This window comes from Pseudonaja textilis, chromosome 6 (genome assembly GCF_049901715.1).
Source record: "Pseudonaja textilis isolate UNSWEBS1 chromosome 6, rPseTex1.2, whole genome shotgun sequence".
Lineage (NCBI taxonomy): Eukaryota > Metazoa > Chordata > Lepidosauria > Squamata > Elapidae > Pseudonaja > Pseudonaja textilis.
Window position 1 is genome coordinate 1,497,231 of NC_141995.1, and position 18,888 is coordinate 1,516,118.

Genomic DNA, 18,888 nt, shown 5'->3' on the forward strand with positions numbered 1-18,888 from the left:
GACCCCAATAACCTGTTCTCCAGATGTGTCCCCCTGCTTCAAAAAAATGACTTCTTCTTGGTAAATGCTTTTCTCTCCGTAGATGATTCTGCAATCCTTTGTTCCATTCAACTACCTGCCCCACATTTTTCTGAGCTCCCGCACCTTGATTGAAGAGCCGACTGTGTTCTTCCGTTTCAGCTTTCCCTTCCGTGGCAAAGAAAAAACTTCTAAGCGGTTGTCCCGCTGGCCTCCCGTCGCACCTTCTGGCCTTCGACAGCTTCCTTGCGCTTGCCAGAACCCCGCGGAAACGGGCTTTAGTGCCGGCGGAGCTTGCTCACCGTCCATAAGCGACTGAGTTGTTCAAGAAAGTCTAAAGGGGCCTCTGGATAAACGGTGGGATTGGAACAATCGCTCGGAGATAAAGCTGGGAAGACTTTCTTCTCCAGGAGGGGGGAAGACCTCGCCTGCAGGGAGAGGGGATTGCTTGGGACTCAGGCGCAACCTCACTGCAAGGCCTCCCGTGTTTTTCATAAAGGCGAAAGCAGGGACTTCTTGGCGCTCTTCTTCGCTAATTCTGAGACAGCCTGGGAGATTGGATGACAAAGCTGACAAGGGACACGTAAATGCTGGCAGTGTTACCGCACAAAGAAAAGGGAGGGAAGAGGAGAAGGAGGGAATAAAGGGAAGGAAGGAGAGGAAGGAAGAAAGGAAAAGTGGATAGAAAAAAGAGAGGGAAGAGGGGAAGGAAGGAAGAATAGAGAGACAAAATGGATAGAAGAAAGAGGTAAGGGGAGAAGGAAGGAAGGTAGAATAGAGGGAAGGAAGGGGAAATGGATAGAAGAAATAGAGGGAAGGGGAAGGAAGGAAGAATAGAGAGATAAAATGGATAGAAGAAATAGAGGGAAGAGGAAGGAAGGAAGAATAGAGGGAAGGGAGGGAGGGAGGATAAATGTATAGAAGATAGAGGGAAGAGGAGAAAGAAGGAAGGATGGATGGGAGGGAGAGAAGAGGAATAGAGGAAAGGAGAAAGAAAAAAAATTGGAGATGACCCCGATCCTTGGAAAAACTGAAGGCAACGGGGATAAAAAGGTTTCCTGTCGCTGATGCCATCAGAGAGAGATGCTTTAAAGAACACACACACACACACACACACACACACACACACACACACACACACACCAGCTAGTGATAGACAAGGCTCCATTAAGCCACAATGAGTCAGAAGCGACTGATTTATGGAACGGCAACAAGCAGCAATCTTTGCTCAGGGGCGTCTGCAGGGAATTGTCCGAAAAATTAGAACGGCAACTGCCATGGGAGCTCTGCCTGTGTTGTTGTGTGTGTGTGTGCGTGTGTGTGCGTGTGTGTGTCGCAAATGCACATAAAAGACAGGCAGAGTCTCACTGCAGCATCGCAGGCGGCTTCACGATTTCTTTGACCAGATCCCTGCAGAGACCTCGGTCCCTCCTCAGTGCTGACTCCTTCCAAACAAGGAGCCGGGGATCTCATTGGGGTCTCCGATCTGTAGATCCCCCGAAACCCAGATTCTGCAGGGACACGTGAACAGAACGGAGCTGGAAACCGCTTGCAGAGAACCGAACTGTGCTGTGCACTAGAAATTTAGCAAACAATTAAGGGGTCTCTTTCCCCCCCCCCCACAAAATCAATCAGGCTAAATTATCTGCCAGAAGAGAAGCTGATCTTAATGGGATTTTTGCTGTGGGTTGGCTTGTTTGTTTTTGGGGAAAATAGGAAACACCTCCAGAATGGAAAGAGCTTGAGCCAATGGAAACCTGTCGCAGAAATAAATGTCACGTCAGGATGCAATTACAAAGCCAACATTGATTGCTGTGAGTAATCAATAGGAGCCACTCAAGTGTTCCCCCAATTCAGGACTCCAAAACAATAAATTGGACTGGCAGAAAAAAAAATTCCTCCAGTACGGAAGAAATTATACTTCCGTTGCTCCTCCTCTGAGAATATTTCCCCCCCCCGATATACAGGTGGTCCTTGAATTACAACCACAATCGGGTGGACAGGGATGCCTGTTGTTAAGCGAGACAGTTCTGAAACGAGCCATGCCTAATTTTATGACCATTTTGCCAAGGTGGTTTCAGTGAATCACCGATCGTTCTTAAGGCGATCCAGTCTCTCCCGTTGCTTTTCCTGGTCCGAAGCTTGTGGGAAAAGTCGCAAATTGGGGATCACAGGACTTGGGTCAGGGAAACAGTTGTAAGTACACGCCAGTTGCCAATGACCTGAATTTTGATCGCATGGCAGCGGGGAGTCTTTGATGGTCATAAGTCCAAGGACTGCTTATAAGCAGGGGTGGGCTTCAAAAATTTCAGCAATGGGTCCTCTGCCCGGTTGCTGGGTGGGCGTGGCCATGGTGGGTGTGGCCTAGTCAGCCTCCAGCACCGGGGGGGGGCATGCTCAGGGCTCCGGAGGCTTTTCTTGAGCCTCCAGGAGAGCGAAAACAGCCTCCCCAGGCTCCGGAGGCTCTCTGGCAGCCGGAAATGGGCCCGTTTCCTGCCTTCTCAAAATTCTAGGAGGCCCGTTGTTTTGCCCTCCGCACACGCCCCTGCACTTCCCTGTATCCAAAACGGACCACGTGGGGATTCCAGGAAGGGGCGGGGCGGGGTGGGCGGGGCCAGCCAGGAGTGGGATTGGGTTTTTTTCCAAACTGTGTAGAACATAAAGCCAATAAGGTAGGGGAACGGTCTTTCCAAAGGGGCAGATCCACAGGCCATGGCGTATTCCCTCTCGAACATGATGCGAAGTCCAGGAGGTAAACATCATCCAGGGAAGAAAGCACCCGGAATCCTTCAGCTTGAGAAGATGCATAACAAACTTTAACATCAGGCACACAGCTGGAATCACAGTAGAACAGGGAAGGAACGGTCTTGGCGGGAGAGTCAGGGCAGCCATTAGTGAAAGGGAGCCAGCTAGAACAAAGTGGTCCATATCAATCACGGAGGAGAGGAAACCGGCTAAAATCACTTCTGTAAAGTCACTTTTTTTCTTGAGTCCAATCACTATTGCCCATGACCACAGTCCTAGAATACCATGCACCATATTATCGGACAATGCCCGCAGCCAGTAGGCTGGCTGAATGAAAGAATATTGCAGAAGTCTATCTGCTAAAGAGCAGAAAATCTCCAGTTCTAGACCTGTCTCTGATGCCATAGCAAGCGGCATGGCTCCATGCACAAAATCTCGTACATACAGCCCATTGCCTGTAAAATCTTGAGGCCTTCTGTAGTTATCACAAAGAAAGCGCAATGAGAAGCCTTAACCAATTCTGACTCTTCTTCCTCCCAACGGCCCGAACCGAGGCGCCCATTCAGCGGCGGTTGGGGGCTCCCACAAACCCCTGAGAACCCCCAGAGGCCCAGCTCTGCTTATAAGTCACGTTTTTCAGCACTGTCATGACTTTGAAAGGCCACTAAATGGATGGTTTTAAGTCAAGGACTCCCTGTGTTCCTTTAAGTGGATCAGAAACCGGCGACCATTTGCACCTTAGATAGAACAGCCAATCTCTGCCAAAAGGTTTCCTCAAAACAAGTAAGAAACATCCCAGAACGTATCCCATCCAGCGGCCCTGATTTTTATAAAAAGGAGATTAAAAACCGTTTCTTAAGGGTTAAAGAGAGGCAAATCTTTCAGATCACACTATATGTTCTAGCTGAGTCACCAGTGGGAGGGTGTTTGTGTCACACTCAATGGTTGTGAGTTCTAATCACACTTTACCCATGGAAGCCAGCTGAGAGACTTTTGGGCGGTGAGTTCTAATTGCACCTTAGACTTGAAAGACAGCCGGGCGATTTTGGGCCAATCACCAGGAGATGATGAGTTCTAGTCCTGCTTTAGCCAAGAGAGTCAGCTAGGTGACTGAGCCACTCCCTCTTTTTCATCCCAACTCACCTCACCGGGTTGTTGTTCTGTGGCAAATAGGAGGAGGAAAGTGTGTTGGGGGTGTTTGCTGCCTTGAGTTACTTTTTAAAAATAATAAAGCCAGTGTCATGCCACTGTTGGAGTCTGAGTCCGAGGAGGAACATGGACAGCTGACAGGGAGGGGGAGTGTGGCTTCATTGGCTGTGGAGGAAACTGGGGAAGGGCAAAGTCCGGCTGGGCAGAGCAGGGAAGAGGTAGAACAAGGGAGAGGGCGTTCAGAGGAAGACCCAGGCCCACTCCTCTTCATCCTACGGCACGCAGGGAGGAACGGAGAAGGGAGCAACGTGGGTTGTGTGGCTTACGGGGGAGGAAAGGGCCCTGATTCCCTTCATTAGGCACACCTAAGAGATGCAAGCTGAGTGTGGCGTCTGTTGGGAACAAACATGAGTTTATCTTGTGTTGACTTTGTTTATCTGCATTCCTGGTGTTCTTCCCAACTGTGTGAGCTTTGCTGTTCCTTCACATCTGGAATTCCTTTCCTTGCCCTGCCAGACTAATTACCTCATTTTGCTTTGATTGGACTTATGGTTATAGTTTCTGTTGACCATGTTTTGGACTTGATTCCCTGCAGCCCAAGGCTGTTCCTGGGAGAGTTTTTCTCCAGCCCAGAAAGTAACCAGGACTTTGGGGACAAAGTTGGAGGTATTAAAGGGATTAATCCTGCAGATTATCTGACTGTGTTGCCTTTGTGCCACGCCCCTTTGGATCATTACAGACAGGATACAAATAAACACATTTTAAAAAGTTATTGGAGTTGAAGTCTGCACACCTGGAGAATGTCTTTGTTGGGAAAAGATACTTTAGCACAATAGCATGATGCGTTAATTTAATTCCAATGCCTTGCCTATGTTCTCTACTGCAGCATCTTCAGTTAATAATTGCTTGGTATTTAATAAACATTTTCAAAAGCTGAAAAGCACAGTGTCCTTGTGATCTATAAAATTTCTCAAATAGATCAGGTTTTTCATATGTCAAGGAGACCATAATTAAATTCCATTAAGATTCAAGGTGCACTGTAGCAATTAATTAAATCTTACAAATTGATTTTTCCGTTGATTTTTTTTTTCCTGTGGCAGTTATCAAAATAGCGATGGAAGAAACTGGGAAGGCAAAACTACATCAAATTCTTTCCTGGATTCTTCAGTAGATGGTGAAAAATAAAGCAAAAATGAAGAAAGAAAGAAAGAAAGAAAGAAAGAAAGAAAGAAAGAAAGAAAGAAAGAAAGAAAGAAAGAAGGAAGGAAGGAAGGAAGGAAGGAAGGAAGGAAGGAAGGAAGGAAGGAAGGAAGGAAGGAAAAGAAAGTCCTTGACTTATGACCATAATTATGCCCAAAATTTCTGTTGCTGAGATAGTTGTTAAGTGACTTTGGCCCCATTTTACATCTTTTCTTATCACCGTTGGTAAGTGAATTATTGCAGTTGTTAAATTAGTTACACTGTTGTTAAGTGAATCCGGCTTCCCTGTTCATGATCAGAAGGCCGCAAAAAACTCATTTCTGGCGGAGTTTGGGGGAGAGAAAGAAAGACTTTGGCTGCTTTCCTTGCGTGTAGCCAAAAGCAGAAGAAGAAAGAAGCGGAAAGAAGCAGCCCAGTGGCCAGGCCAGGCGCGTGGGGCGCGTGGGGCAAGATCCCCCCTTCCGCTTTCCCCCCCTCCCCTCACTACTTCGTGTTGTGCGCAATGCAAGCAACGCAAACCTTGTGTTCCTGAGGGCCTTGTGGGCGGCACAGCCTTGTGTTCCCACACAGCCTGGATTAATTGCTTTGGAGGGGGGACATTTCTCTGCGGACCACCAACATTTTCTCACGTACTTCCAGTGGTCCCCGGCCCACCGGTTGGCAACATCTGCTCTAAGCAGTTTGCAGGTCAGCCCTGGCTCCCCAACAATCTGGGTCCTCGTTTTACCGACCTCAGAAGAACGGAAGGATGCGTTAACCTTGAGCTGCTTCCAGCAGTCGGCAGAGTCAGCCTGCAATACCCCATTCTCGCCACTGCGCCACCGTGGCTCCCTCTAAAACTTTGACATTCTTCCAGCAGGGTGAAAATGCACCAGTTTGCCTAAATCCTGCCCCGCAGTTTTCCAGTGGTACTTCCAAAGCTCACTCATTGTCGATCGGGAGAAATTTCAGCCCTGTGGTTGTGGTGGTTGTTTTAGCATTCACGGCCATTCCAATGATTGGACAGTTGATTGGCACGCTTCCAGATTAAATTGCTTTGTTTCCTCAGAGACGTTCGCGCCACGCTGTTTTTGCCCATCAGCGTTTGTAGAGTACCAGGGACTCTTTTCTCAGCATGGGATGCATTGTGCGGACACATTCTCTGCACTTGAAGTTTATGCTTAACTGCCTAAAAATTAATGCAAAATTACTTGGCATTGATCTCCGCAGAGTTCCCGCTTCTGAAAATGGCTACCAGATACAAACAATGCATACAAAGAGAAATAAGGCAGGATTAGCACAACGGGAGCCTGTGGAATAAGTCGCAAATTTCCTTTCTCTTTTTTCTTTTTGGTTTTCTTTCCACACAGCATGGCAGGATGGCCACCTAGACCAGAATAAATGAAATATTTAGCAAGAGAAAAAGGAAAGATCCACTTGTCAAGAAATAAGAGAGGTCATCCACGACATGCCATATAAGGACCATAACAGCCACTATGTAGGGCAAAGAAAACCAACGGAGTGCATCCGTGAACACCAACCAGCATTAAGAAGACACACATTGAAAACTTCTTAATCTGACAACACACGAAGCAGGGTCAGCCACTCTTTCAACAGAGAAATTGTGAGCATCCAGACCAAGCCAAGTCCAAAAATACTTGAGAACTCCTAGAGGCCTGGCACTCAGATAAACCAGCCATCAACAGACACGCAGAGATAAATGATCTCTACACAACTATTCACAAGAGACCATCAAAAAACCAAAAAGAGGAAACAAAAAGAACAAAACACCTCCTCACCAGCATTCAACAACCAGGTAAGCAGAGTATGACACCACAAGTAATACCACCTCAACAATCAAGACAACACCCCAATTAAGGAATAGCCAATTCTGACAATTAAACAGTAAACAACAGCCTAATGAATGAACCACCAAGAAGGAAACAACACTCCCAACAACACTGACAGGGCAAGCCACTTGTCTATAAACAAAGAGCAAACCCAACTCCCTTCTGACACTGATGATGTTACCTAGTTGGGTAGTGGAACATCTGCAAGAAAACCACCAAGCTCAGAGAGCACCAAGGACTCGACAGTTCTCCTCCTCCTCCTCCTCCTCCTCCTCCTCCTCTCTCTCTCTCTCTCTCTCTCTCTCTCTCTCTCTCTCTCTCTCTCTCTCTCTCTCTCTCTCTCTCCCTCCCTCCTCCTCCTCCCTCCCCCCACTTTACTAGTTGGGTAGTAAGATATCTGCAAGAGAACAACCGAGCTCTGAGAACACCAAGTAACCCATAGAAAAAGAAAGTAGGACACACAGAAACCATCAGAATGCCCAGAAAAGATTATACAATTTTCTTAAGCAGAAGGTTGTGTGAGACACAAGAAACCAGGACCAGGATAAAAGTCTTTCTTCTTCTTCTTCTTCTTCTTCTTCTTCTTCTTCTTCTTCTTCTTCTTCTTCTTCTTCTTCTTCTTCTTCTTCTTCTTCTTCTTCTTCTTCTTCTTCTTCTTCTTCTTCTTCTTCTTCTTCTTCTTCTTCTTCTTCTTCTTCTTCTTCTTCTTCTTCTTCTCCTCCTCCTCCTCCTCCTCCTCCTCCTCCTCCTCCTCCTCCTCCTCCTCTTTCTTCTTCTTCTTCTTCTTCTTCTTCTTCTTCTTCTTCTTCTTCTTCTCCTCCTCCTCCTCCTCCTCCTCCTCCTCCTCCTCCTCCTCCTCCTCCTCCTTCTTCTCCTCCTCCTTCTTCATTTCCTCCTTCCTTCTTCTTCTTCTTCTTCCTCCTCCTTCCTCCTTCCTCCTTCTCCCTTCCCCCTTCCTCTTCCTCTTTAAAATCCTCCAGTGTTGGAGCACCACAACTTCCGAAGGCCAATTCTCCCACTGGCTAATTGCTCTGGCTGTCAGGAAACGTCTCCTTCGTTCTAGCTGGTTGGGGCAGCCGTGATAATGGGAGAAGCCATTCAATTTGGCAGTGAGACCACGGCGGTTGCACTTCAAATATAGTTGAGAAAAGGCTTATTTCTCCCACCCCCCATCCTGCTCTCTTCTAGCAGAGAGGTCAGCTTTCCTCCCGCACCTTCGCATTCTCTCTTTCAGAGACAGATTCTAAAGAATGTCACGAGGAAAATTTCCTCCACCGGCAAAATCTCCTTCCTATTTTGCTGAAATGTGAAGCTCTGCCATCTTCAAGGGGATGAGAAGCGGGGGAAGGGTTGCATTTGACTCTCATCTCTGGTCTCCATAGTTATAGCTTCTTTTATGCATTTGTCTGGAACAAAAGATGGCTCAGTTATGGGGAACGAGACGCCTTGCCTCCAGCTTGTTTGAATTCCCTATAAGTAGCCCATTTTTTTAAAAAAAAAATAAAGATTCTCCATCCTCAATTCTCCTGAAATAAATGCACCCTGAGAGAGAAAGCTTTTTAGGCCAATTATTCTTAGGCCTGTCTCTTCCTCCACGTTTATCATTTCCTTCCGTTCTTTTGGCAAAACTATTTATTTTTTGATTACCTTCGGAATAACAGAGCTGGACAGGACCTTGTGTTCGGAATATTGCAGTGTAAATTCAGTGCCAGAAAAGTAAACACAGATGACCGAGGCTTCATTTAACTTCTTTATAAACATATAAAGTAAATTTTACAATACCAGTTGTAGATTTCTCCAACATGGAGCAAACTCAAACAGAAGCAGACATGTTACAGGTTCCGAGCAGAACAGCAGCAGCTCAGGAGCTCAGAAACAGACCTCAGTTTCCCTTTAGTTCAGCAGGCAAGCAAGACACACAGCAGAGGAGAGAAGCCCTTTCATTTTCAATAGAGCCATGCCCAGGCTACTTCCGGTTTCAGTTTCCAAACAGTCCTCATTGGCTGACTTAGTTGCTATGCCTATTCATTGGCTGACTTTATTACCATGCTCCATTCCAGTTCATGAATATACTCTCACACCTTAGAGGTCTTCTAATCTTAACTCCCTGCTCCAGGAGGACACACTATAACAGGGGTCCCCAACCACCGGTCCCCAGACCGGTACCGGTCCGTGGAACAATTTCTACCGGGCTGCCGGTTTGCTGGGCGCCGCCATCTTGTTTTGATGAAAAAGTGCTTCCGGTGAGCTTCCCCGGGTAGAAAGTGGTGTTTGGGTGCTGAAAGAATCCTCGCACCTTAGTTTCATCGAGGGGGGGGCGGCTTCGAACAAAACTAAGGCGCAAGGATTCTTTCAGCACACATGGCAAGGCGAGCCGACGACCGTCCGAAGCTGTCCCGAAGCCCATCGACACAGGTACAAAGGAGGTTGAAGGTGGCGGGAGAAGCGGGGGACGGCTGGCTGGCGGTCGCTCGGCTCGCCTTGCCATGCGTGCTGATGCGGTACCGGACCGTGGATGATTTTGTGATGCCGGTACCGGGCCGCGGCACAAAAAAGGTTGGGGACCACTGCACTATACCATTTCACACAAATGGTTGTCCTGTCTTTTCTTAAAGCAGCCAAAATTTCTGGAGGCTTTCACAGATCAATTGTTCTAACTATCAAGAAATTCCTCCTTAGTTCCCGGTTGCTTCTCTCCTTGATTAGTTTCCATCCGTTGCTTCTTGTCCTGCTTTCTGGTGCCTTGGAGAAGAGGTTAACCCCCCCCTCTTCTTTATAGCAGCCCCTCAAATATTGGAACAAGGCTATTATGTCATAGTTGTTCTTTTCATTAAACAAGATACCTCTGTTCTGACCACGGCTTCCTGAGACCGCAATTAAGCACACACTTAGTTAAAACAATTCCTGTTTTACTTCAACCCCTGGAATTATGTTCACTCCCAGATGGTAATGAGTCCCAAACAGTCCCTCGAGATAAGCACCCACCTTTCTCTCCTTTGAATTGCTGCCAACAACTAAAGTGCCAAAATAAACTATAAAAAACCACCTGAAGTACAAAGTCCACACAGAGCTTCAAGGATAATCTGAAAAGAACGAATGACTTTGCTTCCTACAAAGGTTTGCGCTTGCTTTCTATCTTAGGGGAGGGGCAATGACCTCCCAGCCTTACTCCCAAGTCGCCCCTTTTGTCTCAGCTGTTCTTGCCTTCTGGCAGCTCTGTGCATACGCGCACTGGGAACAGGCTCCCCTGGGTCCTCTTCCTCACAGCTGCCAGACTCCGGAAGCTCCCGAGTCAGCACATAACTCCCAGCTGGTCCTGGTCCCATCTCTGCATTGGATGCAAGACCCTCGTCCGAGTCCTCCCCAGAATCCCGGAGTGGCCCATATTCTTCCCCACTCTCTGATTCTGCTACCGTCTGCGCAGGCTGCCAGCCAACCACAGCAATATCCGACACCTGCATCATGCAGCTACTGATGTCATCTGTCTTCTGGGCCACAGACTATTTCATATAATAAATGATATTAAAAGTAACCTAGCACATTTAAGAAACACATATATTAGGTCTTTGTTTGGCTTGGTTAAGAAGGCCGGGGTTAATATAAGCTTCTAAACTTAACATCCTCATTAGCAAAACACACTTCACCTTCCAAAATACATCGGATTAATGTTTAAAATGAGCTACACAATCTGCAAAAACAATGGCTGGATCAACCCAAACACCTATGTTTTAGACATTACCATAGTTTTAATCGGGAAATGGTGAGCACCCTAAGTCCAAAAGGGTTAAAGAATTCCTGGAAACTTGGCGCTCAGATAAATCAGCCATCAACAGGCAAATAGAGATTTACAACAAGTACACGTCATTCAAAAGAGTCAGCCGAAAAGTTAAAAGACCACAACAACTCCTGACCAGCAATCAACACCCAGATAAGCAGAGGTTTAATATAAGTTTAATACTAGATCAACAATCAAGAAATAAACAATACCCCAATGAAGGAATGCCAACTCAGACAAACAATGAAACAATAAACAACAATCAAATTGACGAACCTTCAGGAACCTTCACCAACACTGACAGGGAAACCCACTTGCATAAAAACAGACAGCAAACCCTACCCCTCTCCTAGCACTGATGATGTTACTTGGTTGGGTCATGAAATGTCTGCAAGAATATTACGAGTTCAGGGAGCACCAAGGATCCCATACAGTGGTGGGATTCAGCTGGTTCGCACTGGTTCAGGAGACCCGGTTGTTATTTTTCTGAGCAGTTTGGCGAACTGGTTGTTGAAAGGAATCATTGAGGCCGAGAACCGGTTGTTAACTTGTTTGAATCCCACCACTGATCCCATAGCCACCCGATCCACAGAATATCCTCCTCCCTTCTCCTCCCTCAGTTTCCCTTTGTAATTTGCTTCCTGGAAATACAACGTGATGTCCAGCCCTTTGAAAGGAGTGGATAAAATAGAAGAAAAAGATCCTTCTTCATGAAGCAGATGATTTATAGAGTCCATTACGACAAGAAGCGATGATGGGAAAGAGCTCGGAAAGATGAGAGTGGATTCATCAAATTAAAGAAAGTGGAAACAGCTATCAATAATTCTTAGTCATGACTCATGAGGACTCTGTCTTCTTCCTATTCTAATGGTGGAGTTCACCCCAAAAACTGACTGTAAAGAACCGAATGATGGATGAAGTGAGGCTTCGGTGTGATTAAATAAAATCACTCTCTTCTTCTATTCTTACAAGCAGTGAGGATGCTGTTGTAATGGCTGAGTTTAAATGACTTTAAAAGACTCCCTTCAGTCAAACTCAACTACATGTGGATGTCTCGATAAATGAGAATGTGGGGGCGTCCTTGATGCTCTCGGGGCTTGGTGGGTTTTTTTGCAGACATTTTATGACCAAACTAGGTCACATCAACAGTGCTAGAAGGGAGTGGGATTTGAGAGAGGGAAAAAAGAGTGAGCGAGGAGGAGGAAAAGGAGGACTGTGGGGTCCTTGGTATTCTCTGAGCTTGATAGTTTTCTTGCAGACATTTCATCAACCATCTAGATAACATCATCAATGCTAAAAGGAAGAGGGGTTTTAGGAGTGGAGGAAAAGAGGGGGGAGGAGAGGGAAATGAAAGAGGAGGAGGACAACTGTGGGGTCCTTGGTACACTCTGAGCTAGTAGTTTTCTTGCAGACATTTCATTATCCAACTAGGTAACATCATCAGTGCTAGAAGGAGGTGGGTTTTCATGTGTGTAAAAACCCCACCAGCTATTTTTCAAAAAATACACTAATGTAACAATATAGCAGAATGACAGTTGGAAGGGACCTTGGAGGTCTTCTAGTCCAACCCCCCTCACTCAAGCAGGAAACCCTATACTCTTTTAGACAAACGATTTTCTAGTCTCAAAAAATTTCTGGAGGCAAGTCATTCCACAGATTAATTGTTCCAACTATCGGGAATTTTCTGGTGGTTACAAAATGGCACTGAGAAAAGTGACTTGTGGCTGTTTTTCACCCTTATGACTGTTGCCACATCCCTGTGCACTAATTTAACCACTGTAGCGATTCCCTTAATACCTGTGGCAAGAAAGTTTGTAAAATGGGGCCAAATTCACTTAAAAGCCAAGGTGAGCCAATTCTTTCTTAGAGGTGGAGGAATCGCCTCACAATCAGGAGGCTGCGAGTTCAATCCTGGGCAGAGGCTAATATTTGGAATAGACTCTCCTGCTCCAGCAGGGGGTTGGACTAGATGACCTCCAAAGTCCCTTCCAACTCTGTTATTCTATGAAATATTTCCGCCATGTGATTTTATCCAGGAAACAAGGAAATGAAGCAATAAGGCCTGTTTCTCATAGCATTCTTGATTTTTAGCAACCGACAAAAATTCACAATCGCTCGCTTTCCCCCAACAAGGCACACACAATAGGATTTAAATGGTCTCATTAGTGGCCTTTTTATTCTTCCTCACCTCATACCTCCAATCCTGGATATTAGTCTCTGATTGACTGAAATGCACGCATTTAGATGAATGGCACAATGATTGCGGTTGACTTTTGTTCAGTGTGTATACGTGTGGGTTTCCCCCCCGCCCCCACACCCACACACTGCCTACGAAACCCAGCACTACATTTGCTGGCTGTCCCTTGTCAACATCCTTCGAAAAGCATTTTGGGGAACGAAGGAGAGATTGTTGTGTTGATTGCAACGACAAATCCTTTTGTCGTTTTCGGTAGAAGAAGCAAAGAAGTGGGTTTGGAAAAGGTGCAAACAATAAGGCATCAACTCACTAGCAGGTGGACACCGAGTCCGTTTAGTGCAAAATATCAGCCCAGCATTTCTGATACACGCATCTTCATCTGCAGGCGAAGATGACTGGGGTGTTTTCAGAAAGGACTAAGTATTAATTTGTGTTTCTTTATTTGCACCCCATTTTTATTATTTTTACAAACAACTCACTTTTCTCCTCCTATTTTCCCTGTAACAACAAATTGGGCTGAGAGAGTGGTCCAGAGTCAACCAGCTGGATTTCATGTCTAAAATGGGACTAGAACTTTCCATCTCTTGGTGATTGGCTTGAAGTGAGCCAACTGGCTTTCATGCCTAAGGCGGGACTAGAACTCACCATCTCCTGGGGATTGGTTCAAAGTCATCCAGCCATCTTTCATGCCTAAGGCGGGACTAGAACTCACCGTCTCCTGGGATTGGTCCAAAGTCACCCAGCCATCTTTCATGCCTAAGGCGGGACTAGAACTCACCGTCTCCTGGGGATTGGTCCAAAGTCACCCAGCCATCTTTCATGCCTAAGGCGGGACTAGAACTCACCGTCTCCTGGGGATTGGTTCAAAGTCATCCATCCATCTTTCATGCCTAAGGCGGGACTAGAACTCACCGTCTCCTGGGGATTGGTCCAAAGTCACCCAGCCATCTTTCATGCCTAAGGCGGGACTAGAACTCACCGTCTCCTGGGGATTGGTCCAAAGTCACCCAGCCATCTTTCATGCCTAAGGCGGGACTAGAACTCACTGTCTCCTGGGGATTGGTCCAAAGTCACCCATCCATCTTTCATGCCTAAGGCGGGACTAGAACTCACCGTCTCCTGGGGATTGGTTCAAAGTCATCCAGCCATCTTTCATGCCTAAGGCGGGACTAGAACTCACCGTCTCCTGGGGATTGGCCCAAAGTCACCTAGCGATCTTGCATGCCTAAGGTAGTACTAGCACTCACCGTCTCCTGGTTACTAGCCTGGTGCCTTAATTAAAAATCTAAAAAGTAATGAGGCACCCAGAATCAACTATCTTAGAAGCAAACCTGCATATCATTAGTAACTTTTCATTTCAAGGCCCATTTTGAAGAGGGTGGGGAAAAAAATCACATAACCATTGTCCTGTTTAGCAACAGAAATTTTGGACTCAACTGCGATTGTAAGTCGAGCTATACCCAGTTCCTGCAGCTGTTCTTCAAACCTTTAATCTTCCTAGTTGCTCTTCTTTACACTTTCCCCAAACTCTCAGTATCCCTTTTTGTAATGTGGTGACCAAAACTGGACGCTGCATTCCAGGTACGGTCTTACTAAGGTTTTATAAAGCAGTGCAACGGTAATAGTTGAAGTGATTCCTCTTCACTCAACGGGGCCGAAGCAAACTGAAAGGTTGCATATCCATGGTCTAAACCAGAGGTCCCCAAACTTGGCAATTGTAAGACTCTTGGACTTCAACTCCCAGAATTCCCCAGGCAGCCATTCCCCAGTCAGAATAGTGGTGTGGAAAGATGGCCTGTGAGAGCATTTTGAGCTCCGGAAGGAAATGTGATATATTGACATTTGTCAACACCTGGACAAATAAATAACATGCCCTATATTTGATTGCAGTCCACACAATGAAATTCCATAAATTGCCACAAGTCTGCCAATTTTTCAGGCTGCAACTCACAATCCCTTATGAATGCAGCTATAAATAAAAACCTGACAGTCGGAAAAGCCATTCGTATTAAAATAATTAGCATTTCCTTGGGGGGAAAAGCACAGATCTGCTGCGACATATGCACAAAAACCTGTGCAATCACACTTTCGGCATGAGGAGGAAATGTAAGATGCATTGACAACAAACATTAATAAATAAAACCATTAATTTTCAGGACATACTTATTTAAAAAAAATAATAATTCAGATAAACTTCCAGGAAGGGTGATATTGACTGACACCTGTCAGAATAAGGACATAGAAACAGGAACTCGCAGCCCAAAAGAAGGTCAGAGGTCATCATCAAATGGAAATATTTTCAGAAAAGAGGACTGGAAGCTTCTGTTCTGACTAATGCTGTCTTTGTACTCTAACTCAAGTAGTTGTAGGAGAAGAAGTGGTGACCCTGGGGGTGGTGTCAAAAGAGGAATCAGCCTAGAATCCTTATGTAGTCACAAGTGAACTAAGTCCTACCTCCCTTGAATTCTATTGCCTCTTATGTAACTTCAAGATATATAGGAGGTTCCTGACTCAACCGTAGTAACGGTGTGTTGTGGTTCGATGGCAGCAGGTGTGGACGGCTGAGGCCTCGGAGAGCGAGGACTCAGATGAGGGGCCTGCAGGTGATGCAGGGAGAGGGCCAGGAACATCAGGGAGGGGAGTGCTGCCTTCAGAGATTGAGGAGGCTGGCAGCAGTGAGGAAGAGCACCCTGAGGAGCCTGTGCTGAGTGCATGTGCATGCAGGGCTGCTCAAAGGAAAGAGAAGCTGCCGCAGCACAGGCGACTCGGGAGTAAGGCTGCAAGGTGATGGCCCCTCCCTTCAGAGATAAGAAACTGGAGTTCTTTGCAGGAAGCAAAGACATTTTTGCACTCTAGCCTTGTGGACATTCAGAGTATCGTGGTTGGTGTTTGGAGATTCTTTGTGGTTGAAATATTTCTTGGCAACTTTATCTGGTGTTCTTGGCAGCCTTGCACAACCTTGGCAAGGCTCCTTCTTATCAGAGACAATTAGTTTGAAACAGCCTTTTCACCGGGAAGGAATGGAATTCGTAAAGAATTCTTAAAAGGTTTTGCTGTTAGCTCCATTGGTTGTTTGCTTCCTTGGATCAAGGTTTGGGTCAGAACACCGTGAGAGGGATCTTGGAGTCCTAGTGGACAATCACTTAAAGATGAGCCAGCTGTGTGCTGCAGCTGCCAAAATATAAAAAGCCAACACAATCCTAGGTTGCATTAACAGAGGGATAGAATCAAGATGATTTGAAGTTCTAGTAATGCCTTACACAGCCTTGGTAAGGCCACACTTGGAATCCTGCATCCAGTTTTGGTCACCACGGTGGAAAAAAGACGTGGAGACTCTAGAAAGAGGGCAGAGAAGAGCCACAAAGAGGATCAGGGGCCTGGAGGCTAAGTTGTGTGAAGAACGGTTGCAGGAATGGGGCATGTCTAATTTCATGAAAAGAAGGACCAGGGGAGACACCCTAGCAGTGTTCCAATATTTGAGGGGCTGCCACAGAGAAGAAGGCTTTGTCATCCAAAGCACCTGAAGGCAGGACAAGAAGCCATGGATGAGAGATACAACCTAGAACTAAGGAGGAATTTTCTACCAGCGAGAACAATTAACCAGTGGAACCACTTGCCTCCAGAAGTTGTGGATACTCCAACACTGGAGGGTTTTAAGAAGAGATTGGACAACAGAGATTTTGTCTGAAATGGTATAGGGTCTCCTGCTGGAGCAAGGAGTTGGACTAGAAGATCTTGATGTATGGTCCTTATCATTTGGGCTTAACAAATAACAGATTAACAGAGTTGGAAGGGACCTTGTAGGTCATCTAGTCCAACCCCCCGCTCATGCAGGAGATCCTACACCATTTCTGACAGATGGGAGTCCAAACTCTTCTTGAGAGCTTCCACAACTTCCAAAGGCAACTTCTGTTCCATTGGTGGATTGTTCTCGCTGTCAGAAAACAATTTCCTCAGCCAGTTTCCATTTATTTGTCATTGTCTGGCCTTCCAGTGCTTTGAAAAATTGACCCCTCCTCCTCTCTGTGACAGCCCCTCAAGTATGGGAAGACCACTGTCATATCACCCCAGTCCTTCTTGTCATTAAACTAGACACGCCCAGTTCCTGCAACCGTTCTTCAGTTGTTTTAGTCCTCCAATCATCTTTGTGGCTCTTCTTTGTACTCTTTCTAGAGTCTCAACATCTTTTTTTTATATACAACTATGCAAAAAAGGTCCTGAAATAGGACAAAACTCACTTGAACGTCTTGCTTAAGCAATGGACATTTTGGGCACAATTGTTGTCATAAATTGAGGAATAATCTGTATTTTCGGTACCTTCCCCAATCTAAGTGATTGAACGCAAGCTGGTTTCTTTGTCCCCAGAGAACAAGGCAATAGTTCATTTTGAGCAGGATATCTTTGACCAGGCAATTCAGTCAGTTGCAATACTCCAACTGAAAAGAAAATTAAATACATGTAACGGCCTTGCCCTCTTGAATCCAGAGCTTCTCTCTCAGAGTTTGGTGAATGTGAGGCCAAAGGTTCTTCTCCTCTCCTTATTAACCATCAAGTTCAGCTGATGAACAATTTATCCTCTCAGCATAACCTTGAAGGGAGACTGTGAGACGAACATGGTTGACAAAGGGAGAAGAAATATATATATATAATGAACCCAAAGAGAGAAATTTGGGGTTTGTAATGTCGTAGCTATCCCAAGTGAGGGGCTCAGGAGGTGGGGCTGAAATTGGAGGTTGGTTCTCTTGAGTTTTTATTTATTTGATTTGATTTGTCCATTGCTTACAAGGTGAAAGGTATAAGTATAAACGTGAGTAAGAATACAGAAAATAGGTACGATTAAATGGGGACAATAGGACAGGGACGGTAGGCACGATGGTGCAATTATGCACGCCTCTTACAGACCTCTTAGGAATGAGTTGAGGTCAATAGTGGCTAGTTTGAGGTTAAAGGAGTAGGGGGTTGGAGGATGTAACAATAGAGTCAGGTAGTGAATTCCAGGCATTGACCACTCGGTGGCTGAAGTCATACTTTCTGCAATCAAATTTGGAGCGGTTTACATTGAGTTTGTATCTGTTGTGTGCTCTTGTATTGTTGTGGTTGAAGCGGAAGTAGCTATTGACTGGTAGGACATTGTAGCAGATCGTTTTGTGTACTACGCTTAAGTCCAACTTCAGGCAACGTAGTTCAAGGCTGTCCAAGCCCAAAATCTCAAGCCTGGTGATGTAGGGTATTCTGTTGCAAGCAGAGGAGTGTAGGACTCTTCTTGTAAAATACTTCTGGACTCGCTCAATTGTATTAATGTCCGATATACTGTGCGGATTCCAGACAGATGAGCTGTATTCGAGTATTGGTCTGGCAAAGGTTCCGTATGCCCTAGTTAGCAATTCAGTATTTCCGGAGGAGAAGCTTCGTAAGATCAGACTTACAATTGAATGCCTTTTGGGCAATGCTGTTGCAGTGAGCTTTGGAGCTTAGATCATCCGAGGTCTTTGACAGAGGTAGGATCATCAATGAGGCCATATCAGGTTGTGATTGATGGGTCTCCCAAAGGTGCTTTTCAAAAGGCACCTGGGAGTCCTTGGTTTTGCTTTTCTTTCCTTGAAAACATTTCTCTTCTCATCCAAGAAGCTTCTTTGGTTCTGTCTGAATGGTGGGGAATGGAAGGATTTATTATAGACCTTAGCAAGTCAGCCCTCGACTCTTCTAGTCTTCTGGAAAGCCACCAAGAGCTGTTTTTCATTTTTAACTCAGAGGCTACAGCTCTATAGGTAGGCAGAGAGTACGGGAAGAGGACAGCCGAGCCTGCTAAAGGTCTTCCCAATGGGGAGAATTAGGCACAGAGTTTTTGTACTGTCGCCTCGCTGTTTTGATTGTTTCGTTATTGTTTTATTCATTGGTTTGATCCATAGTGTGGGCTAAATAAGAGTTTCTTGAGATGGGTGGTGGAAGAAAGAAAAAAAGAAAGAAAGGAGGGA

General features: G+C 45.8%; 1 pseudogene; it reads right to left on the reverse strand.

Moving 5' to 3' along the window:
- Window positions 1-296: 296 nt before the first annotated feature.
- LOC113448306 (transmembrane protein 267 pseudogene) lies at window positions 297-3,180 on the reverse strand (annotated as a pseudogene).
- Between the last annotated feature and the right edge of the window lie 15,708 nt (window positions 3,181-18,888).